This window comes from Tachypleus tridentatus, chromosome 2 (assembly GCF_004210375.1).
Source record: "Tachypleus tridentatus isolate NWPU-2018 chromosome 2, ASM421037v1, whole genome shotgun sequence".
Taxonomy (NCBI): Eukaryota; Metazoa; Arthropoda; class Merostomata; order Xiphosura; family Limulidae; genus Tachypleus; species Tachypleus tridentatus.
In genome coordinates this window covers 148,793,591-148,821,091 of record NC_134826.1, presented here as the reverse complement: position 1 = coordinate 148,821,091, position 27,501 = coordinate 148,793,591, and the positions used below count along the sequence as shown (strand labels likewise).

Below are 27,501 nucleotides of genomic sequence, written 5' to 3'. Positions count from 1 at the left end.
TGGGTCGGGAAGAGCAGTGGAATTTCACTCCTGCTTTTGGTCAGATAAATCCGCCTAATATAAACAAAGTTGAAACATTGATAACATCAAATAATAAACAGGACTTTCACTAAACTTAGTGTTTTCTATGATATAGGGAAGAGTTAGTACTTGACTTCTAAGTGCAATGTTCGAGTACCGGCCACACCAAACATGCTCGCCCTCTCAGCCGTGGGGGCGTTATAATGTGACGGTCAATCCCACTATTTGTTGATAAAAGAGTAGCCCAAGAGTTGGAGGCGGGTACTGATGACTGGCTGCCTTCCCTCTAGTCTTACACTGCTAAATTAGGAACGGCTAGCACAGATAGCCCTCGTGTAGATTTGCGCGAAATTCAAAACAAACAAACCTTTAGTATACAGGCATAGCCGTCTACGTTTTTAATTAATGGTCAGAGAGAAGAAAGCGAGTTAGCAACACCTACCGTCTCACTAGACAGACCAAACCATACATCGAACAACGGGATTGGCTGTCAACCTAAAAGGAGCAAAGAACTTCCCTAGCACAGCACGACACGTCAACCACTAGGTTAAACCAGCTTCTATTGAATGTCAAAATCAGCAACAACCTCAGAAGACGTCGGGGTTATTCCTGACACAACAATTATATTAACGTATGTAATTAAACGTTTCAGTACCTTTCGACAAGGTTTCTGGCTGATTTCAAACGAAGCCTTAAAGGCCCTTCTTTGAGCTGTGGTCAGGATGGTCCTAGGTCGTTTGGGACCTCGTCGTCCGTCTTGACGCTGCTGACCGTTTTGATGCTGCTCTTGAAGCTGGGCGGTTTCATCTGTGTATAAATAGTTTTCGTAAGACCTTAAAACAACGAAGCTACAAACACCACAATAAATTATAGTCTACAAACAAACTGTTAAACTTATGGAGACTACGGTCCCACTTACAGCGTGTATTACTTTCTTTTAAAATTAGCACGTGAAACACTTTACGTTTACGTTTCTGCGCAACCGTGTCATTTTTGATGGCATTTATGGTCTAATCATAAATTAAAAACCGGTTTCTTGAAACCGTTTTAATGTAAAATACGTTAAGACTGCCTTTTTTGTGTGTGACTCTTACAACCTCTTTTGTAGAACCATTTCAGTGTGGTTAGTTGCTGAAGATGACGAGTGAGCCAGCTTTCGTTTGACCTTACAACCTCTTTTGTAGAACCATTTCAGTATATAAAACTGTCGAATTAAGGAATGGTCTACTATCTCACTCTTTTCGTTTGACCTTACAACCTCTTTTGTAGAACCATTTCAGTATATAAAACTGTCGAATTAAGGGATGGTCTACTACCTCACTCTTTTCGTTTGACCTTACAACCTCTTTTGTAGAACCATTTCAGTATATAAAACTGTCGAATTAAGGGATGGTCTACTACCTCACTCTTTTCGTTTGACCTTACAACTTCTTTTGTAGAACCATTTCAGTATATAAAACTGTCGAATTAAGGGATGGTCTAGTACCTCACTCTTTTCGTTTGACCTTACAACCTCTTTTGTAGAACCATTTCAGTATATAAAACTGTCGAATTAAGGGATGGTCTAGTACCTCACTCTTTTCGTTTGACCTTACAACTTCTTTGTAGAACCATTTCAGTATATAAAACTGTCGAATTAAGGGATGGTCTAGTACCTCACTCTTTTCGTTTGACCTTACAACCTCTTTTGTAGAACCATTTCAGTATATAAAACTGTCGAATTAAGGGATGGTCTAGTGCCTCACTCTTTTCGTTTGACCTTACAACTTCTTTTGTAGAACCATTTCAGTATATAAAACTGTCGAATTTAGGGATGGTCTAGTACCTCACTCTTTTCGTTTGACCTTACAACCTTTCCTATAGAAACTGTGAATGGGTAAAATTTCACAAGTTAATGGATGAACCATTTTATTCTTTATTTGATGTAACCTTACAACATCCCTTGTACAAAAGGTCTATGAGTGATATAACTATTGCTGAAAGTTTAATCTCACATTAACTACGTTCAGGATCTCCGCCGTATTCAACCTTCGATGATCTGTTCCTAACCGAACGAGTTTCGATTAACTTTCTAAACTCTGTTATAATAGCTTATATTTAGATTTTGGAACACGTTTCAACAGTGCAGAAAGAATAATTATGCAGGTTGCATTCAATAAGTATTCTCAAGACGACTGGTATTGAAACACGTGTCTTAGGGACGGTCAGTTGCAAACCCTTTTTGTTAACCTGAAGATGGCCTATGAGTGTCGAAACTTTGTTCTGTACTTTATTTTAAATAAAGTTTTAATACCCATACCAGCCGTCTTGAGATGCATTTTTTACTTCAAATGGGTTTCTAATATTAAAGAAATTTCCTCAGTATATGAATATATTTTGTTTTCGTTACCTGAAAAGTTTCCACGAAGTAAAACAGCTCATAAAGAAAATCTCAAGATGAAAACATTAGAAAGTCGTTTATATATCAAAACTCAGAGAAATCAGAGCGAAGGGATGGAAGCTTCAGATATAACATGGGGAATGGAGTAGCTTATAACGTTCTTGTAATTGTCGTCTGTGTAAAGTTAGAGTGTTCTTTAGAAACTCCGAAACTCGCTGTATTGCACCGTATTTAGTATAGAGTATATTGTATATCTAAAACATAAAATAAAATGCTTTACTTGTTCAATGCCATAACCTTTACAGTTTATAAGGTACGTCAGGTTTCAACGATCTCCTTCAATAAGTATAATTCAAAACTTTTCTCACTTTTAGTTTACAAATCTCGACAGCTAGGCCTAATAAGGATATAATATATTACTATGCTACAAGTAAGTTTGTACTTTTGATAAAAAATATACACTTGTTTTTTGTTCCTCTCTTTCGAATTATGTCTGGTTTCGCTACTGGTTCGATGTTAAGATTATCGATATTTGTATTACTGTGACAGCATGTTATTGTTGGAGACTTCCTACTTGGCCCTTAGACAACTTTGGAGAGATATTAACCACAGAGGAGACAGGTTTTAGTACGAAAAAAGTGTCAGCATTTCTATAGAAAACGCATTATGTGTTTTTAAAAAACTCAAATTCAATTCTGCCATATTGCAAAGAAAAATATATATTACCAGCTCCACTACTAACAACATGCTGCAAAGGGTTATTGTTACCAGCTCCACTACCAATAACATATTGTAAAGGGTTATTGTTACCAGCTCCACTACCAATAACATATTGTAAAGGGTTATTGTTAGCAGCTCCACTACTAATAACATATTGTAAAGGGTTATTGTTAGCCAGCTCCACTACTAATAACATATTGTGGGTCATTGTTACCAGCTCCACTACTAATAACATATTGTAAAGGGTTATTGTTACCAGCTCCACTACTAATAACATATTGTAAAGGGTTATTGTTACCAGCTTTACTACTAACAACATATTGTAAAGGGTTATTGTTACCAGCTCCACTACTAATAACATATTGTAAAGGGTCATTGTTAGCAGCTCCACTACTAATAACATATTGTAAAGGGTTATTGTTACCAGCTCTACTACTAATAACATCTTGTAAAGGGTTATTGTTACCAGCTCCACTACTAATAACATATTGTAAAGGGTTATTGTTACCAGCTCCACTACTAATAACATATTGTAAAGGGTTATTGTTACCAGCTCCACTACTAACAACATATTGTAAAGGGTTATTGTTACCAGCTCCACTACTAATAACATATTGTAGAGGGTTATTGTTACCAGCTCCACTACTAACAACATATTGTAAAGGGTTATTGTTACCAGCTCCACTACTAACAACATATTGTAAAGGGTTATTGTTACCAGCTCCACTACTAACAACATATTGTAAAGGGTTATTGTTACCAGCTCCACTACTAACAACATATTGTAAAGGGTTATTGTTACCAGCTCCACTACTAACAACATATTGTAAAGGGTTATTGTTACCAGCTCCACTACTAACAACATATTGTAAAGGGTTATTGTTACCAGCTCCACTACTAATAACATATTGTAAAGGGTTATTGTTACCAGCTCCACTACTAACAACATATTGTAAAGGGTTATTGTTACCAGCTCCACTACTAATAACATATTGTAAAGGGTTATTGTTACCAGCTCCACTACTAATAACATATTGTAAAGGGTTATTGTTACCAGCTCCACTACTAATAACATATTGTAAAGGGTTATTGTTACCAGCTCCACTACTAATAACATATTGTAAAGGGTTATTGTTACCAGCTCCACTACTAATAACATATTGTAAAGGGTTATTGTTACCAGCTCCACTACTAATAACATATTGTAAAGGGTTATTGTTACCAGCTCCACTACTAATAACATATTGTAAAGGGTTATTGTTACCAGCTCCACTACTAATAACATATTGTAAAGGGTTATTGTTACCAGCTCCACTACTAATAACATATTGTAAAGGGTTATTGTTACCAGCTCCACTACTAATAACATATTGTAAAGGGTTATTGTTACCAGCTCCACTACTAATAACATATTGTAAAGGGTTATTGTTACCAGCTCCACTACTAATAACATATTGTAAAGGGTTATTGTTACCAGCTCCACTACTAATAACATATTGTAAAGGGTTATTGTTACCAGCTCCACTACTAATAACATATTGTAAAGGGTTATTGTTACCAGCTCCACTACTAATAACATATTGTAAAGGGTTATTGTTACCAGCTCCACTACTAATAACATATTGTAAAGGGTTATTGTTACCAGCTCCACTACTAATAACATATTGTAAAGGGTTATTGTTACCAGCTCCACTACTAATAACATATTGTAAAGGGTTATTGTTACCAGCTCCACTACTAATAACATATTGTAAAGGGTTATTGTTACCAGCTCCACTACTAATAACATATTGTAAAGGGTTATTGTTACCAGCTCCACTACTAATAACATATTGTAAAGGGTTATTGTTACCAGCTCCACTACTAATAACATATTGTAAAGGGTTATTGTTACCAGCTCCACTACTAATAACATATTGTAAAGGGTTATTGTTACCAGCTCCACTACTAATAACATATTGTAAAGGGTTATTGTTACCAGCTCCACTACTAATAACATATTGTAAAGGGTTATTGTTACCAGCTCCACTACTAATAACATATTGTAAAGGGTTATTGTTACCAGCTCCACTACTAATAACATATTGTAAAGGGTTATTGTTACCAGCTCCACTACTAATAACATATTGTAAAGGGTTATTGTTACCAGCTCCACTACTAATAACATATTGTAAAGGGTCATTGTTACCAGCTCCACTACTAATAACATATTGTAAAGGGTTATTGTTACCAGCTCCACTACTAATAACATATTGTAAAGGGTTATTGTTACCAGCTCCACTACTAATAACATATTGTAAAGGGTTATTGTTACCAGCTCCACTACTAATAACATATTGTAAAGGGTTATTGTTACCAGCTCCACTACTAATAACATATTGTAAAGGTTATTGTTACCAGCTCCACTACTAATAACATATTGTAAAGGGTTATTGTTACCAGCTCCACTACTAATAACATATTGTAAAGGGTTATTGTTACCAGCTCCACTACTAATAACATATTGTAAAGGGTTATTGTTACCAGCTCCACTACTAACATATTGTAAAGGGTTATTGTTACCAGCTCCACTACTAATAACATATTGTAAAGGGTTATTGTTACCAGCTCCACTACTAATAACATATTGTAAAGGGTTATTGTTACCAGCTCCACTACTAATAACATATTGTAAGGGGTTATTGTTACCAGCTCCACTACTAATAACATATTGTAAAGGGTTATTGTTACCAGCACCACTACTAATAACATATTGTAAAGTGTTATTGTTACCAGCTCCACTACTAATAACATATTGTAAAGGGTTATTGTTACCAGCTCCACTACTAATAACATATTGTAAAGGGTTATTGTTACCAGCTCCACTACTAATAACATATTGTAGGGTTATTGTTACCAGCTCCACTACTAATAACATATTGTAAAGGGTTATTGTTACCAGCACCACTACTAATAACATATTGTAAAGGGTTATTGTTACCAGCTCCACTACTAATAACATATTGTAAAGGGTTATTGTTACCAGCTCCACTACTAATAACATATTGTAGAGGGTCATTGTTAGCAGCTCCACTACTAATAACATATTGTAAAGGGTTATTGTTACCAGCTCCACTACTAATAACATATTGTAAAGGGTTATTGTTACGAGCTCCACTGCTAATAACATATTGTAAAGGGTCATTGTTACCAGCTCCACTGCTAATAACATATTGTAAAGGGTTATTGTTAGCAGCTCCACTACTAATAACATATTGTAGAGGGTCATTGTTAGCAGCTCCACTACTAATAACATATTGTAAAGGGTTATTGTTACCAGCTCCACTACTAATAACTTATTGTAAAGGGTTATTGTTACGAGCTCCACTACTAATAACATATTGTAAAGGGTTATTGTTACCAGCTCTAGTACTAATAACATATTGTAAAGGGTTATTGTTACCAGCTCTACTACTAATAACATCTTGAAAAGGGTTATTGTTACCAGCTTTACTACTAACAACATATTGTAAAGGGTTATTGTTACCAGCTCCACTACTAATAACATATTGTAAAGGGTTATTGTTACGAGCTCCACTACTAATAACATATTGTAAAGGGTCATTGTTAGCAGCTCCACTACTAGCAACATGCAATATAGTAAACCCTATTACGAGTTTTACTTTTCGGAAATTTTTACACGCACTTAGGCTTGGGATTATTGGTTTGTCATATTTGTGAATATTTCAAAATGTCTATAACTTATGTTGAATATATTAAATAAAAATACTAATTAAATAAGACGCATAAAAAGATTCGATTAATTATATTTTAATTGTATAACAAAAAATAAAAGAACCACCTCAAGCTAATATACTAAAAATGACAGTGAATAGTCATGAAGACTTAAACATGAAAGAACAAACGACTTTAGAATAGATTTTAACACTGATTAGATTCTAAACTATATTATTTTAACACTTATTAGATTCTAAACTACATTATTTTAACACTAATTAGATTCTAAACTATATTCTTTTAACACTGATTGGATTCTAAACTATATTATTTTAACAATGATTAGATTCTAAACTATATTATTTTAACACTGATTAGATTCTAAGCTATATTATTTTAACACTGATTAGATTTTAAACTATATTATTTTAACACTAATTAGATTCTAAACTATATTATTTTAACACTGATTGGATTCTAAACTATATTATTTTAACAATGATTAGATTCTAAACTATATTATTTTAACACTGATTAGATTCTAAACTATATTATTTTAACACTGATTAGATTTTAAACTATATTATTTTAACACTCTTTAGATTCTAAACTATATTATTTTAACACTGATTGGATTCTAAACTATATTATTTTAACACTGATTAGATTCTAAACTATATTATTTTAACACTGATTAGATTCTAAACTATATTATTTTAACACTGATTAGATTCTAAACTATATTATTTTAACACTGATTAGATTCTAAACTATATTATTTTAACACTGATTAGATTCTAAACTATATTATTTTAACACTGATTAGATTTTAAACTATATTATTTTAACACTAATTAGATTCTAAACTATATTATTTTAACACTGATTAGATTCTAAACTATATTATTTTAACACTGATGATTAGATTCTAAACTATATTATTTTAACACTGATTAGATTCTAAACTATATTATTCTTAACACTGATTAGATTTTAAACTATATTATTTTAACACTGATTAGATTCTAAACTATATTATTTTAACAGTGATTAGATTCTAAACTATATTATTTTAACACTGATTAGATTCTAAACTATATTATTTTAACACTAATTAGATTCTAAACTATATTATTTTAACAGTAATTAGATTCTAAACTATATTATTTTAACACTGATTAGATTCTAAACTATATTATTTTAACACTAATTAGATTCTAAACTATATTATTTTTTTATTTTTAATAGTGAGTCGACCAAATGGTTTGCCAGTTTCTGACCAACTTGTTTATTACGAATGTTCTGTTGGGATTCAATGATGGAAAACAAGTTTGTAAGAATTCAGTATTTGTATTAAATGTTTACGTATGATAGAAACCCACCATCCAGCTGATATACTTTTTTAATTATATAAACAGTTAAACCTGAAACTTACTTCTCTGTACAAGTTGAATAATTGCTATTTCTTTCTCGAAGTCCGGTCTACAATAAAGTCGACCATTTCTGATGACAAACTGGTCGCCTTTCTGTAACTGGCGTCCGCAGCCAACACAAGTGAAACAAGGGATGTGGTATACATAGTCCAGGGCCCGCATCACCAGCTCGCTTGGTGCTATCGGCTGTAGACATGCCGTGCATTTTGCTGCAAATAATCTTCAAGAAAAAATAATAATGAATGAAATTGTTAGAATGTTCAATTCCCAAAACTAATACTAAAATAAACAAATCGTGTTGAAAACCATAAAACGTTTAAACGTTTGAAGAAACTGCACAGTAAACTTAATGAAAACGCTTATTGAAACTAGTTAAAGGGCAAACTTCTGTACGAGTTTAATGGATTAATTTGCTGTTTGACTGACGAATTTCACACTTCGTAACGTAATAAGACAAATCCATACAACTGTTAATTTGTGAAGTTCTCTCTCATTAAGCTAACTATATAAAAATTGGAGTATTTACCTTCTTATTGTTAGCACTACACATATTAAGCCATACCGATACTGTAAGTATCAATTATTGAGGAAGTATTTATGTCTATCTGTGGATGTGTCTCCTTCTAACTAAGCTGAGCGATCCAGACCAAACTTGGCATGTTAAAGTATTAGTCAAAGTGAGCGATCAAGACCAAACTTGACATTTTAAAGTATTAGTCAAAGTGAGCGATCAAGACCAAACTTGACATGATAAAGTATTAGTCAAAGTGAGCGATCCAGACCAAACTTGTCATGTTAAAGTATTAGTCAAAGTGAGCGATCCAGACCAAACTTGACATGTTAAAGTATTAGTCAAAGTGCAAACTAAATTCGTATTAACTATTCCCATGTATTGATTTTTTTTAATCATACAGTAACATGTATATTATAATTGCAGTAGTTATTGTAAATACGTGAGTTTGAACAAAACTCGCGCCACAATAAAATTGTACAAGTCAAGTGTTATGAATAACATTTTCAGCATTTTGGCCTCTTTGTTATAATAACCCAAACATACAGTGATAAAATGTTTAGTTATAATGTAGAGGACAAACATGTTGCTCCTGTTTACGTTCCCGCTCTTTTCTGATTCACGCCATTTAACTTCTGGTTTATGCTAGGATTAGAATAAGTGCTTAAGCCTAAATTAGAGAGGTATTTCGTAGTTGAAATATTTTGTAGGATATTGTTTACTTCTTGAAGTAGAATATTATTATTAAATTAAATTATTATTATATTTCATGCATTACATACCCCGAATTAAGATAGTAGAAATCTTAACCACGTCTCTACTGTGAAATGGATTGCTTTTAACAAGAAGTGACGCAGCTTCTTTGCCATTTCATATAAAAGTGTTCTCGTCTCGGCTGCTGAACCTACTCACTTCTTTCCTTTATAACAATTTTTGTGGAAAACGAACACAACTGAGGATCCACAAAAACATTTTGCTTCTTTAGAACCAACGTGTGTGAGTTTTCGCCGTTTTCAAAGGAAAAAAAACAACCAGATGAATGAAGCCTATTTAAAATTGCCTGCGAAACTTTTAAATTAAGACATTAAACATTAAAAGTGTATTACGATAGGTTTTTTTTTAAACCATTATGGTCCATAGAAAGTTCACTTTTCCTTTTAGACGTTCACTGAATCTGTCGGGCTCTCAACAAGCTAGGTATATAATTTGCCGCTCAAAAAAGTGATCGAATTGTACAACTAATTAATTTCTAGTTGCATAATTAAAAGCTTTTATTGGCTAATTAAGACTGTTTCTCATTAAAAAAAGTCAACATCCGGGAATTTTAATCCAATTTTGCAAACAATTTTCTAGTCTTTCAATACACAACATAAGAAAGAGTCATTTTTCCACAATTACGTTGCTAGGTGACAGGGTTGTTCCAAGTTAAGTCGCTTAGTAACAAGCATGGATTTTACGTTTAATATGTTGCTAACTGTCAGATTTAGTTATTCAAAAGTAAAATAACCGCGCATGTCGAAAGCTATATCATTTCTTTTCGGCAACTACGTGCTAGCATATATACTCGTGATTATGCGATTCTGGAAATGATTGGTTAATCGATTTCTACAGGATAATAGTTTTAAGATTATGCCATTCTAAGACAATAGCTGAAGATTAATACAAAGACAAAACAAAGGCTCGGATGTGGCCTAGTTCTCAGCGTAGCTATATGGTAACTCTTGTAGCCTCTTTGACCATAAAAAGCGTTTCAAACTTCAGATCTTTGGGTGCACTGTAAGAGTGATAGTATTCTTCTATTGGAACAGACAAATAGACATAAGTTGGCGGTGCCTGGTGTTTACTAACTGCTTTCTCCTATTCTATCAATAAAAAATTATGAAGGCTTATGATTATAAGTCTTTGCCTGGAATTACTAGGTGGTTTAAACACTTAACGCGCAACGTGAGGGTCGCGGGTTCGAATCCCCGTCCCACCAAACGTGTTCCCCCTTTCAGTCGGAAGTGCATTATAATGTGACCGTCAATCCCATTATTCGTTGATAAAAGTGTAGCCCAAGAGTTGGCTATGGGTGATGACGACTAGATACTTTCCTTTTAGTTTTACACTGCTAAATTAGAGACGACAAGCGAAGATAGCCTTTGTGTAGTTTTGCGTGGAATTCAAAAACAAACAAAACTCTTTTTGGGCGAAAATTTCTTAAACAATAAACGAAAGTTTGCCACGTTATGACACAAAGTTTAAAAGAAAAATGTATATTAATATGTAGTACACGTTGAATATGATAAATCAAATGTATATTAATATGTAGTACACGTTCAATATGATAAATCAAATGTATATTAATATGTAGTACACGTTCAATATGATAAATCAAATGTATATTAATATGTAGTACACGTTCATTATGATAAATCAAATGTATATTAATATGTAGTACACGTTGAATATGATAAATCAAATGTATATTAATATGTAGTACACGTTGAATATGATAAATCAAATGTATATTAATATGTAGTACACGTTCAATATGATAAATCAAATGTATATTAATATGTAGTACACGTTCATTATGATAAATCAAATGTATATTAATATGTAGTACACGTTCAATATGATAAATCAAATGTATATTAATATGTAGTATACGCTGAATATGATAAATCAAATGTATATTAATATGTAGTACACGTTGAATATGATAAATCAAATGTATATTAATATGTAGTACACGTTCAATATGATAAATCAAATGTATATTAATATGTAGTATACGCTGAATATGATAAATCAAATGTATATTAATATGTAGTACACGTTCAATATGATAAATCAAATGTATATTAATATGTAGTACACGTTCATTATGATAAATCAAATGTATATTAATATGTAGTACACGTTCAATATGATAAATCAAATGTATATTAATATGTAGTACACGTTCAATATGATAAATCAAATGTATATTAATATGTAGTATACGCTGAATATGATAAATCAAATGTATATTAATATGTAGTACACGTTCAATATGATAAATCAAATGTATATTAATATGTAGTGCACGTTCATTATGATAAATCAAATGTATATTAATATGTAGTACACGTTCAATATGATAAATCAAATGTATATTAATATGTAGTACACGTTCAATATGATAAATCAAATGTACATTAATATGTAGTACACGTTCAATATGATAAATCAAATGTATATTAATATGTAGTACACGTTCAATATGATAAATCAAATGTATATTAATATGTAGTATACGTGACACGTTGAACATGCCAAAATAAATGTGTAACTAATATACCGTACAATCAATGCTAAGTTGAGAAAACCAAGTCAGATGTATAACAATAATAATAATAATAGTAATAGTAATAATATGAGGTGCATATTGGAATTAAGGAATACATTTTGAAATTTTGTACACTATTTATAAACTATTTATAAAGTATTTATGAAGTATTTATAAACTATTTATGAAGTATTTATAAGTATTTATAAATTTATAAAATATTTATGAAGTATTTATAAACTATTTATGAAGTATTTATAAACTATTTATGAAGTATTTTACACGAGAAAACTCAAACTTGCTTTGATTGGTTTCAATACGATTGTGAGACAGTAGTTGGTACCCTTAAGTGATTTTTACAGTAAGTCAGATATAAAAATGTATCTCAGAACGGCTGGTATCGGTATTAACACTTTTATTCATAAGAAGAGAACAACGTTTCGCCTTTAAGATGACCTAGGAAGGTCGAAACGTTGTTCTCTCCTTATCAATAAAAGTATTAATACCCATACCAGCGTCCTGAGATACATTTTATTTCAAGTGGTTTCTCGTGATCAAGAAGCTAGATATAAGTTTAGAAAATAAACATCGCTTCATATTTTACATTTTCTAGAGCTAGTTTAATCACGTGGCTTTTGAATGTTGTTTGTTACTGTTTATCATTGCAAATCTTTGTGGTTGTAAGTTCTTATACTTACTGTTGACCCACAGAGAGAGAACCCACATTTACCGACCGTCAAAATTACCAACAATATTAATAAAAATATATTTTTTAAAATAACTCTGAGTTATGTATCTCAATAACACCCTGCAAAATATGTGGGTTTTTGTCTGTTGTCGATTGAATTTTTTCCTTGCAATCATCAAAGCGTAAATTGCTCACAGAAATTATTATTTGACGTGAAATGTAGTTTTTGGAAAAAGAGCTATTTCCTGTGATGTTGCTACGTTGTTAAAATCGTAAAAGTATAAATGACTCTGAGACAAAAACCCCTGGTGAAGGAATAGACTGATTTATATAGATTTTAGCCATCATGAGGACTGGTTCGTTTGGACAACGTTCTTAACTACAGCCCCCCTGAGTAACCATAACGTAAACGTTGTTGATTTTCCCTGATAATATCAGTGTATCCGTCAACACAGCGCGGATGTTAAGGCATAGCTGTTGACATAAGTCGGGCAGTTACGCATTTCACGGTTGAACACCTGTCCTCCATCCCCAGTCACTTGTGCTGTTGATTGTTGCAAAACAATGAATATTATCATGGCAAGCTCTCGTTTTATATCTATTTCCCATAAGCTACGTGATACCCAGTCGTTACATTTTTATTACTGTATCATGCGACTCGCTTTGTAAGAAGTGTTGACTGTTCTTATAATTCGCGACTTTCTGAAACGTAGCGTAAATAAATTTAGCTTTTCGTAGTTTTAGATTTACGATAACGTATGATATTGTGAGATAGTTAATAATGTTATACCGTCATCTGTTCTCTATGAATTGTTCTCAGATGTCGACTCCAGTTTGCTTCTTTTCTTGTTCTTGAACAATATTAGCTACCTTTGTGAGCATTACCGGGAGGAAGCCCAGATTTTATCCATCAGATTTTACAGAAATTGTTTTTTTAAGAAATTGCGGGTAATATTTGTTAGAAAATCAGTCTGATAGTCATTATTTAACATGTATCACTCCGCCATACAGTCAACCTTGACTAACACTTAACCACTAGTACCACTCCGCCATACTAAAGTTTGTTTGTTTTGGAATTTCGCACAAAGCTACTCGAGGGCTATCTATGCTAACCGTCCCTAATTTAGCAGTGTAAGACTAGAGGGAAGGCAGCTATTCATCACCACCCACCGCCAACTCTTGGGCTACTCTTTTACCAACGAATAGTGGGATTGACCGTCACATTATAACGCCCCCACGGCTGGGAGGGCGAGCATGTTTGGCACGACTCGGGCGCGAACCCGCGAGCCTCGGATTACGAAGCACACGCCTTAACGCGCTTGGCCATGCCGGGCCCAATCTATTTGTATACCTCACATATCCTTATATTCCGGTTTCATATACATAAAAATATAAAGGCTTAAGGTTCTACTGATTTATTCTTTCTTACAATTCTTCATTAACCTCGTAAAACTCATCAAGATTAACAGAATAATTATAAAAATAAGCATAATTTATTTTGTAATTAAATAATAAATCGTTCATTGAGCGAAACAAATTTCAGCCAATTGTAATTCATTAAATGAATATTGACCAATAAGAGAGAGAGGTTGGGCAATTAGCGATTTATTTTACAAGACTTTGAAATTCAAAAGACAAATAAAATAATTGACCAAGCAGTTACGTTTATGGTCTAAAGTCATAAAGAAATTCTGGTAAGATGGTCTACGCACCCAATAGGATAAAATCAATATTTCTTATCAGTTATCAAACCACACAGAACGAGGACATGTTCCTTGTTATAACTGGTTCCTTATACACTTATACAACATAAGTTTGTTGTATTAAATATACATGTCTAATGATAAGCCCCCCGCTAGTACAGCGGTATGTCTCCGGATTTACAACGCTAAAATCAGGGGTTCGATTCCCCTCGGTGGGCTGAGCAGATGGCCCTTTGTGGCTTTGCTATATGAAAACCACACACAAACACTTACTAATGATAAGCACATTTGTCATACTAGCGTCACCTGTTGGTGAGTTTGTAGCAATTCAAGATGTTTTGTGTCATTCAGAAAGACAATTAATCATAAAAAGGGACAAAGTTGTACTATTGAACGTATGTTTAATGAGAGAGGTAACTTTGGTTTAAAACATATACATGCTAAATGACGTACCATGAAACGTTCACGTTACCAATCGATCTTGTGAAAAATAATTTTTACAAAAATAAAGACATTTGTAAGCTTAGAGTCATAGGCCGGATGTGATTTAATGACCACTACATGGTTAAGGCACTCGACTCGTAATCTGAGGGTCGCGGGTTCGAATTCCCGTCACACCAAAACATGTGAGAACGGTATAAGTAACGGCCAATCTTGCTATTCGCCAGTAAAAGTGTAGCTCAAGAGTTGGCGGTTGGTGGTGATGACTAGCTGCCTTCGCTCTAGTCTTATACTGCTAAATTTGGGATGGCTAGCGCAGGTAGCCTTTGTGTAGCTTTGCGTGAAATTCGAAAACCAAACAAATCTTAGTGGTATACGTATGGGGCTGCTTATCGACTGATCTAAGGTTCAAGACTTGTTGCTATTAAATGAGTTCCGCACGTTCAGCTGTGATGGTGATATAAAAGTGACAATCAGTCCTTTTATTATTATGGTGGTTAGTGTTGCTGATTGGCTGTTTGAACAATGGGTTCATTTCATACAATCAAAATTGAATTTTTTTTTACAATTATCAGATGTAGCAGATGTACCTATTATTAACACAAGACGATTATCAGTGTATAAAATTATCTGATATTTGGTTAACTTATGATTTATTTGACGTATCGTGTTACTTAGGACATAGATCAACCCATTAGGGAAATAAAAAAACCTTTATAACCCTAACGGTAGGTTCTACATCTGGCTTCATAACCCTAACGGTAGGTTCTACATCTGGCTTCATAACCCTAACGGTAGGTTCTACATCTGGCTTCATAACCCTAACGGTAGGTTCTACATCTGACTAGTAGAAACACACATTGTTAGGACTGGATTTATCCATAAAAGTTCTGTAACTGTGGTGACTTTGAATGTTGATTATTTAGTTTCAACCTAAAGGATTAAAGAAGTTGTCAATGTACAAGTGAATACCCAGAAAGTGTTGCTTTAAGAGTAATAGAAATGGTTAATTAATTAATTATGGAACATTCGAATACATTAGCAATTGACGTAAGAACACTCTTCAAACACATGGAAGTTTGTTTGTGTAAAGTATATGAAAGTTTTACGTAAGAAATATTCATATTGACAAACATTAATTGTTTGAACTTTTTGTTGTCCGGAATTAATTGTTTGTTTTTTTATAATTGGTGTTTCGTTTCATCAAAAACTGGTTTGGTTTGTTTTGAATTTCGCACAAAGCTACTCGAGGGCTATCAACGCTAGCCGTCCCTAATTTAGCAGTGTAAGACTAGAGGGAAGGCAGCTAGTCATCACCATCCACCGCCAATTCTTAGGCTACTCTCTTACCAACGAATAATGGGATTGACCGTCACATTATAACGCCCTCACGGCTGAAAGGGCGAGCATGTTTGATGTGACGGGGATTCGAACCCGTGACCATCGGATTACAAGTCGAGTGCCTTAACCACCTGGCATGGTCATCATCCGAAACTAGAATTTAATTTTGCTTTTGACCAAAGTGTTTTTTTGGTTTTTTAATACATAACTGTTGAAAGGAAATGAAAACGGGAAAACTCGCGTGGAAGATCGTTTTGTGGCCTTAAAATGTGTCTTATAATTTACAGCCAGTTTTCCATAAAGACGTATCTGAAGATAAAATGTTCTGGAGGATGGAGGTTGCTTTCTTACTTTTGGACACAAAAGCAAGCTCAACGAGAAAGTTTTATTGGTTGACACGAGTGTATACTTTCCCTCTGACCCGATGTCAAGTCTGGATCTACGTGGGAAATGCCAGCAACAGAGGCTTTCCTGACATAACGGAGCACCAGTCACTTTGGATGGAAGGGATCAACTGAACACATAATTAAAATTCAGGAAACAGGTTCAAGCCAACCAAAGAGAGCACAAAACGACTCGGTGGAGTGCGCGTGGCTCGTGGCACGCATATCTCCGCGGGTTGTTTGATCTGGCTTTCCCTCATAAATCTTCGAAACAGAAAATTGTTGAGATTCCGGCGATCTTTTCTCCTTTCTTTTCCGTGGCATCCTTAGGTTCTATTGGCCGCCAGGATATCCAATATGACCACCGCACGAAGCTCGATATTGCCTTCCGAAACTGTAGGTGCACAGTGGCCAGGCTCGCTCCGGTATTTATCCCTATTGAAGTTGTCAGTGCCGCCCGCGAGGAACCCATCAATTTCAATTAACGAGCGGCACGGCGCCGTCGACGTAGCATAAGCTCGTCTTGCACGTGCGTCAGTATATTTGATTCTGAATGCACTCTTTAATAAAATCACGATTACTCGGGCTTTCAGAATAAAATAAATTTGCATTACCAGAGAAAGTTTATAGAAATAGTTACCAAACTTCGTTGAACGTTTACCGTAAGTCCCAAACATTCTGGCTGTCACGCTCGTTTTGATATTTCTCAAGATCGGGAATATGTACGATTATATAGGCTTAGAAATTCTTTAGGGTTCAAGGATTTCATTACGTCGTAAGAGAGAAAAGAGCGAAAAAAAGAGAGATTAAAATAACGCGAGTTCGAAAGAAACTGAAAATACAGCTTGGTTTACGTGTAATCACAGAAAATGTTAAAACTAAGTGCTTCCATAAATTGTAACATGGCTTAAAAAAAACCGAAGCGCCATCTCATTATTTCGTCTTATTTTCCGTTTAGTTGAATAAATTTACTAAGAATAAAAACAAACAGAAGAAATAAAAGCAGACATAAAAAGGTGTTTGGTTGAAGATTTATTAAAGTCCAAAGTTTCTAATGCCTGGTGTAATTTTTTTCTCTCTCCAAGGTTTCTTTTTATAGCAGTGTCAGAGGATATAGAAATGTCTAGAACTATGGTGTAAAAACTCGATTATTTCTCCTACGATGCTTCTACAATTGTTGAAGCTTCTGTTAGATGCGAACTTCATACTATGGCGTGTGTTTTTCTTATAGCAAAGCTACATTGGACTTTCTGAGAAGTGTATTAAAAAAGGAGTGTATGTGTGTTCTTATAGCAAAGCCACGTTGGGCCGTCTGCTGAGCCCACTAGGCGAATCGAACCCCTGATTTTAGACTTCTAAGCCCGTATTAGTGGGAGGAATTAGAAAGGAAACGGCACACGTGGATTGCAAATACACACGTAATCTTTAGTTTGCACGTAGCCAAGCTGTGTCCAGAGGAAGGTAACAAACAAATCATCAAAAACAAATACGAATGTTTCAAAAAATCAAACGGCAAAAATTCAATAAAAATATAAGCCTAACTAATATGGCGCTTCTCGAGTACAGCATATGACTGAATACAATTCTTAATACGGCAGTTTTGTACTAACATGTACAAAAACAGTAAGTAAACTGGTACTTTTAGTTATTTTGGTATTTTGAATTTGGCCCAAAGCTACTCGAGGGCTATCTGCGCTAGCCGTCCCTAATTTAGCAGTGTAAGACTAGAGGGAAGGCAGCCAGTCATCACCAGTCAACCCACCGCCAACTCTTGGACTACTCTTTTACCAACGAATAGTGAGATTTACTATCACATTATAACGCCCCCACGGCTGAAAGTGCGAGCATGTTAGGTATAACGAGAATTCGAACCCACGATCCTCAGATTACGAGTCCAACGCCTTAACCCACCTGGCCATCCCTGGCCGAGGTACTTCTAGAGTAATATAATTACAAACAGTGAATTACGTTCATACGATATAAGGAAGTTGGTGAGCAGTTCGAAGTTTTATAATGTAGTTATCTGATATATATATATATGATACAAGTTATATCTTCTTTTTCGGAAATGTAAAGTTAAAAAGTTATGACGATGAAACTGCTCGTATATTCTTGTATTGCTGTTAACATAATAAACAAGAACTTGAAACTCACAGAGGATCATAAGCCTAAAGTTCACAAACATCCACCATCTCGAAGACGGTGGCTGTTGTCGCGAAAAACGTGTTAGTCGAACATAAAATTACATTAATTTTAAAGTTCCTCATGCGTTTAACGTAGGAGAGTAAGTCTAGATAAAATGCAAATTAAAGTGTGAAAGCTATTCTTTATTGTGTTGTACAAATTGAAGTCACTATTTTTGCTTTAAAAATTTGATAATTTAACACGTTTCGATGTTAGCTTGATGTTTCCTTTGCACATCGGGACAGGCAAAGTTATAAGTAAAATTAACCCTAATCGCAACGAGGACTCCATGTGTACACTTTCCTTAATATAAAAAAAAATTGTGTATCAGTGCCTTTTTTTAATAAGCTGGTACAGTTGAAATAACTTCGTTAAATTATTATTGTTTTAATCCAACTGACTCAAAACGTACGGTCTTTAGTTTCATGTTCACGTATCTCTCTCTTCGCTCGGACTAATAATTAAGGAAAACAGTTAGGCTGTAGACCTACTGGTGAGTCGGTTGACATTATTTGGCGTAATCGTTGTCTAGGGATTGTCTCAGATCGGTAATATCCTGGGGGCGTGTACCTCTCGACCCCTTCCATGTCAGCGCATCAGCGTTCTAACATCCGAGAGCTTTATCCACTGTAGGTTGTTTGCTTAAACAAAGAACAGCGCAATATATCTCGAAAGTAAGCAAGCTACACTGTCTTGTGCCTGGTCTTAACAGGGCTTGGCCTTTTTCCTGGCTCGACCTTTATTAAACTTCACTAGTATGACAGACAATCCAGAACAACCGAATAGAACTACTGGACTATGAACCGCGCGAGAATAAGCACTGGAAGAAAGTTTTTATGTTGCTCTCACGTATATAAATAGTTAGAAATGAAGAGAAGACATCAAACTGTATTTACTTTAGGAAACTAACGATTAATGAGAGAGAGAACATATAAAAGTGTCAAACGGAACTGACTTCTTGAAATAGTGATGTTCCACTGAGAACAATATGTTATTAAAATCTATAGAAAATACAAATTGATTGGAAAACAAAAGTCATGGATGTTTGTTGAAATAAGTAGTTGTTAGAATAATACGCAAATAACAGCTTATTGTGAAATTAACTTGATAGACAGTGAGAAAATAATAATTGACAATGAGCACATTGATACGCGGTAAACAATAGTTGCTTTCTGCCGTTTTCAGATCCACAGGCTTATTTCTAGTTTGTGTTAAGTTGAAAGTGGAAAAGACATTAAAACTGTCTTCATTGCAGTGCGATGTGATATTTATCTGACAGTCAAGTATAATACTTCTGTTTAACTGGACTATAATAGTAGCTACACATCGTTAGAACTGTTATTTTTCGAACATCAAAGCTTACTTCAGTAACCAGGGCTCCGGTATCTCCATAAACAACAACAACAACAAAAAACTAACTATAAGGGACCACGGAAAGAAGTCTTGGATAAAAGAGTGGTTTATGAGTGGTGTATGAATGAAACTGGACTGAACACAAGACTGAAAACACAGACACTGTATGAATAAAAAACTGGACTGAACACAAGACTGAAAACACAGACACTGTATGAATAATAAACTGGACTGAATACAAGACTGAAAACACAGACACTGTATGAATAAAAAACTGACTGAATACAAGACTGTGAAACCACAGGCACTGTATGAATAAAATACTGGACTGAACACAAGACTGAAAACACAGACACTGTATGAATAAAAAATTGGACTGAATACAAGACTGAAAACACAGACACTGTATGAATAAAAAACTGGACTGAACACAAGACTGAAAACACAGACACTGTATGAATAAGAAACTGGACTGAACACAAAACTGTGAAACCACAGGCACTGTATGAATAAAATACTGGACTGAACACAAGACTGAAAACACAGACACTGTATGAATAAAAAATTGGACTGAATACAAGACTGAAAACACAGACACTGTATGAATAAAAAACTGGACTGAACACAAGACTGTGAAAACACACATGTTGCATGAGTAAAAACTGGACTGAACACAAGACTGAAAACACAGACACTGTATGAATAAAAAACTGGACTGAACACAAGACTGAAAACACAGACATTGTATGAATAAGAAACTGGACTGAACACAAAACTGTGAAACCACAGGCACTGTATGAATAAAAAACTGGACTGAATACAAGACTGAAAACACAGACACTGTATGAATAAAAAACTGGACTGAACACAAGACTGAAAACACAGACACTGTATGAATAAAAAACTGGACTGAACACAAAACTGAAAACACAGACACTGTATGAATAAGAAACTGGACTGAACACAAGACTGAAAACACAGACACTGTATGAATAAAAAACTGGACTGAATATAAGACTGAAAACACAGACACTGTATGAATAAAAAACTGGACTGAACACAAGACTGTGAAAAGACACATGTTGCATGAGTAAAAAACTAAACTGAACACAAGACTATGAAAAACACACATGCTGCATGAGTAAGAAACTGGACTGAATACAAGACTGTGAAAACACACATGTTGCATGAGTTAGAAACTGGACTGAATACAAAAGTGTGAAAACACACATGTTGCATGAGTAAAAAACTAAACTGAACACAAGACTGTGAAAAACACATGTTGCATGAGTAAGGACAAAAGAAAATAACCAATTCTGTTCAGAACATAGGTGTAATATGAACAAAAGAAATTGAAGTGAAAATCGTTAGATTGTGCATGATCAGGACTGGTGCAGGATAATACACTAATACAAGTCTGAGGTCTTTGGGATCTATCACATTAAAAGTAATACACTAATATGTATGCTAGTAACCAGTATTGGTTCAGTATATAAGTAATATGTTGAACATATTTACGGGTCTTATTACTGTGACTTGAATTCAACATAAAATTCAAGTATGGTTGAGCTTAGAAACTTTTCCTTCTGAGTGTTAGCTATCAGCTGTAAGAAGTGTCCTATTAGATAACTTCTTTATTCGTCGTTAACCAATGGCCTAAGACGTAAAGTACTGTGGCGTATTGTAAAGTGACGGGGCAGACGAATCACTGAAGCATTCGTTAGGCCTAAGAAGGTAATTAAAATTATGTGTGAAAGCTAACGTTTTGTCTGAAACACATTTTTTTATTAATCCGTGACGGATATATAAACAGAAAGATAGTCTAATATGCTATGTTTATATGTTACTGATCAGAAATTACTAGAAATGTAACACAACAACTTTCATTTAAACGAAGATTTAATCACGAAGATGTAGTACATTCTTGGTGACACCAGGTGCGAAACTTAAAGGAAGTCTCACATTATTTCTTTGATGACTGATGTTTGATCGGATGAATATTTTGCTGTATACCATGGCGATAAGACTACACATTTTTTCACAGATCAGAGGTGTTTTTTTTTAAATATAACATTATAGTCAGAGATGTATCAATAATAAATTTTGAAGGGATTCAGAACATTGGAGATTTCTTATTGTTCTTACGCGGCTTTGTAACCATTACGCTTTTTTGAAGAAGTCACATAGGGCAGGTTACATTTTTCACACATTTTTAAAAAAGTAACCTAGTTATTTTTGAGTTCTTGGCGTTTCGATAGGGAGAGCTATTTTTCTTCTTCTTCATGTTGGAATTATTTACAATACGAAGCCTACTTTTTATTTTTTACAGTTTTGTTAACTTATCACTGATCTAATAGATAAAACTAACGTGTTTGCGACCTGATCATAAACACTTCTGTATTTTCTTGTTTAATATTGTAAAAAAAATTTAAGAACTATTAATAACAGTCATATTTTAAACGCAGTTCCTATTAAAACACCACATCTAAATACAGCACAAGGGTTTAACATGTTGTTGAAATATGGAATTTAAAGTAGGAGAGCCGGATTCGAGACCGTGCGACACCACACAATATTCCACGTACTGTAAGACGTAGATGAGTTGTGTGTGATAAAGTGATGTTAACTTGTTGCCTTCCCTAACAATGAATCAAGAATAGGGATGGCAGCCTTAGCACAGTTGTACCATGAATACCAAATATATATTTAAATAAATATACCTTACCATATATACGTGATTCTGTACCTCATAGTAAACACACATAGGTTATCACGGATCATGCAACTTAAATAATGCTAATTGTTAATATATTTCACCCAGTACAGGTAGAACTTGGGACGGTCGAGGCTTAGTGTTAGGGTTGCGAATGAAAGGGTCCGAGGTCCGAGATGTAATGTAACCAAACACGTTCTGCAATTCTAGACGCGGTCACTTTATAAAAATGGTAGCAGCTCATTACTTGGTTTTAATGGTTCGATAAAAAAAATATTGTTGCAGAAGGTGATGAGGCCGTCTGCCTTTCTCCTGGTCAGTGGTCTGAAAAAGGTGGGGGGATTATACCTAAATCTTCCTGTCTGGCTGTTCAGCCCACGTGTGCATATGAGGTGTAGTATTTCCATTTCACTTAGAAAAATGTTGTTTGTTTGTTTAATTTCGCGCAAACCTCTACGAGGACTATCCGCGCTAGCCGTCCCTAATTTAGCAGTGTAAGACTAGAGGGAAAGCAGCTTGTCATCACCATCCACCGCCATCAACTCTTCGGCTACTCTTTTACCAACGAATAGTGGGAATGACTGTAACATTATAACGCCCTCACGACTGAAAGGGCGAGCATGTTTCATGGGACGGGGATTCGAACTTGCGACCCTCAGATGACGAATCGAGTGCTTTAACCACCTGGCCATGCAGGGCTTAGAAAAATGTTCCAAAATATAATATAAAAATAATATGAAAGAGAACCTGCCGACCCATTTGATTAACCGAACATTAACAGTTCGACTGGTGTTAAATACAGAAGTTAAACTAATCAGATATCATGTATGACGGCTGAATAAGGTCATAAAGCTTGTTTCATTACATTAAAATAAAATCGATTAGATAGATCCCTTCTTGGGGCTAAGCGGTAAGTCTAAAGGCTCTTAACGCTAAAATCAGGTTTCGATACGCGTGGTGGACCATTGTCTAATTTTGTGTTTAATACCAAATAAAAGTATTTTTAGCCTTTTTTAGAGACTTACGTGACAGAATCAAACAAATCTTAGCAGTAACTGAAAGTTATTTAACAATAACGTTATCACTGACGAAAATCGTATCAAAAAGATAAAGCGTCATAAGCTATAACTTACAGTTTTATAATAAATATTTGCTGTTCCGTCGGTTGTTTTTTCCCTCTTTAACTCTTCTATAAATCAATTTGGAAATTCTAAACGCTGAAGTACAGTCTCAGTATGTTATACGTCACTCCTGGTAATTGTTGATTATTAATAAGTCTATTTAATGCTAGCTAATGCTCTCAAAATGCGCCATTTTAGCGTGACTTGCCTCCATTGTTGTTAGTCGGTTGCAGCCAACAAGTTCTGTACTCCCGCCTTTAATCTCTCACGACAGCCGGTCGCCCACCGAGAGAGGTGCCTACTTTTAGCGGTAAATCGTGCGTTCCTTTCACATGGTAATCAAAGAACACGTCACGTTGTGTTCTGCATAGAAGCGAAAATCTAGGGGCAGCGAATTACACAGTGTGACGGAAGACAACAGCACCTCGCGGTTTCGTGGATATAGCAAAAGACTGTCATACGGTATATAATATACATAACTATTAAAACTGTGTACTATAATATACATAACTATTAAAACTGTGTACTATAATATACATAACTATTAAAACGGTGTACTATAGTATACATAACTATTAAAACTAGTGTAATATATACATAACTATTAAAACTGTGTACTATAATATACATAACTATTAAAACGGTGTACTATAATATACATAACTATTAAAACGGTGTACTATAATATACATAACTATTAAAACGGTGTACTATAATATACATAACTATTAAAACGGTGTACTATAATATACATAACTATTAAAACTGTGTACTATAATATACATAACTATTAAAACTGTGTAAAAACGGTATATAATATACATAACTATTAAAACTGTGTACTATAATATATAACTATTAAAACATAACTATTAAAACGGTGTACTATAATATACATAACTATTAAAACTGTACTATAATATACATAACTATTAAAACGGTGTACTATAATATACATAACTATTAAAACGGTGTACTATAATATACATAACTATTAAAACGGTGTACTATAATATACATAACTATTAAAACGGTGTACTATAATATACATAACTATTAAAACGGTGTACTATAATATACATAACTATTAAAACTGTGTACTATAATATACATAACTATTAAAACGGTGTACTATAATATACATAACTATTAAAACGGTGTACTATAATATACATAACTATTAAAACGGTGTACTATAATATACATAACTATTAAAACGGTGTACTATAATATACATAACTATTAAAACGGTGTACTATAATATACATAACTATTAAAACGGTGTACTATAATATACATAACTATTAAAACGGTGTACTATAATATACATAACTATTAAAACGGTGTACTATAATATACATAACTATTAAAACGGTGTACTATAATATACATAACTATTAAAACTGTGTACTATAATATACATAACTATTAAAACGGTGTACTATAATATACATAACTATTAAAACGGTGTACTATAATATACATAACTATTAAAACGGTGTACTATAATATACATAACTATTAAAACGGTGTACTATAATATACATAACTATTAAAACTATGTAATACATAACTATTAAAACGGTGTACTATAATATACATAACTATTAAAACGGTGTACTATAATATACATAACTATTAAAACGGTGTACTATAATATACATAACTATTAAAACGGTGTACTATAATATACATAACTATTAAAACGGTGTACTATAATATACATAACTATTAAAACGGTGTACTATAATATACATAACTATTAAAACGGTGTACTATAATATACATAACTATTAAAACGGTGTATATAATATACATAACTATTAAAACGGTGTACTATAATATACATAACTATTAAAACGGTGTACTATAATATACATAACTATTAAAACTGTGTACTATAATATACATAACTATTAAAACGGTGTACTATAATATACATAACTATTAAAACGGTGTACTATAATATACATAACTATTAAAACGGTGTACTATAATATACATAACTATTAAAACGGTGTACTATAATATACATAACTATTAAAACGGTGTACTATAATATACATAACTATTAAAACGGTGTACTATAATATACATAACTATTAAAACGGTGTACTATAATATACATAACTATTAAAACGGTGTACTATAATATACATAACTATTAAAACTGTGTACTATAATATACATAACTATTAAAACGGTGTACTATAATATACATAACTATTAAAACGGTGTACTATAATATACATAACTATTAAAACGGTGTACTATAATATACATAACTATTAAAACGGTGTACTATAATATACATAACTATTAAAACGGTGTACTATAATATACATAACTATTAAAACGGTGTACTATAATATACATAACTATTAAAACTGTGTACTATAATATACATAACTATTAAAACGGTGTACTATAATATACATAACTATTAAAACGGTACAAAATTATAATATACATAACTATTAAAACTGTGTACTATAATATACATAACTATTAAAACGGTGTACTATAATATACATAACTATTAAAACTGTGTACTATAATATACATAACTATTAAAACGGTGTACTATAGTATACATAACTATTAAAACGGTGTATATATATACTAACTTTAAAACGGTGTACTATAATATACATAACTATTAAAACGGTACTATAATATACATAACTATTAAAACGGTGTACTATAATATACATAACTATTAAAACGGTGTACTATAATATACATAACTATTAAAACGGTATATAGTATATACATAACTATTAAAACGGTGTACTATAATATACATAACTATTAAAACGGTGTACTATAATATACATAACTATTAAAACGGTGTACTATAATATACATAACTATTAAAACGGTGTACTATAATATACATAACTATTAAAACGGTGTACTATAATATACATAACTATTAAAACGGTGTACTATAATATACATAACTATTAAAACGGTGTACTATAATATACATAACTATTAAAACTGTGTACTATAATATACATAACTATTAAAACGGTGTACTATAATATACATAACTATTAAAACGGTGTACTATAATATACATAACTATTAAAACTGTACTATAATATACATATTAAAACGGTATATAATATACATAACTATTAAAACGGTGTACTATAATATACATAACTATTAAAACGGTGTACTATAATATACATAACTATTAAAACGGTGTACTATAATATACATAACTATTAAAACGGTGTACTATAATATACATAACTATTAAAACGGTGTACTATAATATACATAACTATTAAAACGGTGTACTATAATATACATAACTATTAAAACTGTGTACTATAATATACATAACTATTAAAACTGTGTACTATAATATACATAACTATTAAAACGGTGTACTATAATATACATAACTATTAAAACGGTGTACTATAATATACATAACTATTAAAACGGTGTACTATGATAAACAT

The 27,501-nt window shown here is 33.1% G+C and overlaps 1 pseudogene; it reads right to left on the bottom strand.

Annotated features, from left to right (window-relative positions):
- Positions 1-580: 580 nt before the first annotated feature.
- On the bottom strand, positions 581-8,485 carry LOC143245638 (LIM homeobox transcription factor 1-beta pseudogene; annotated as a pseudogene).
- Between the last annotated feature and the right edge of the window lie 19,016 nt (positions 8,486-27,501).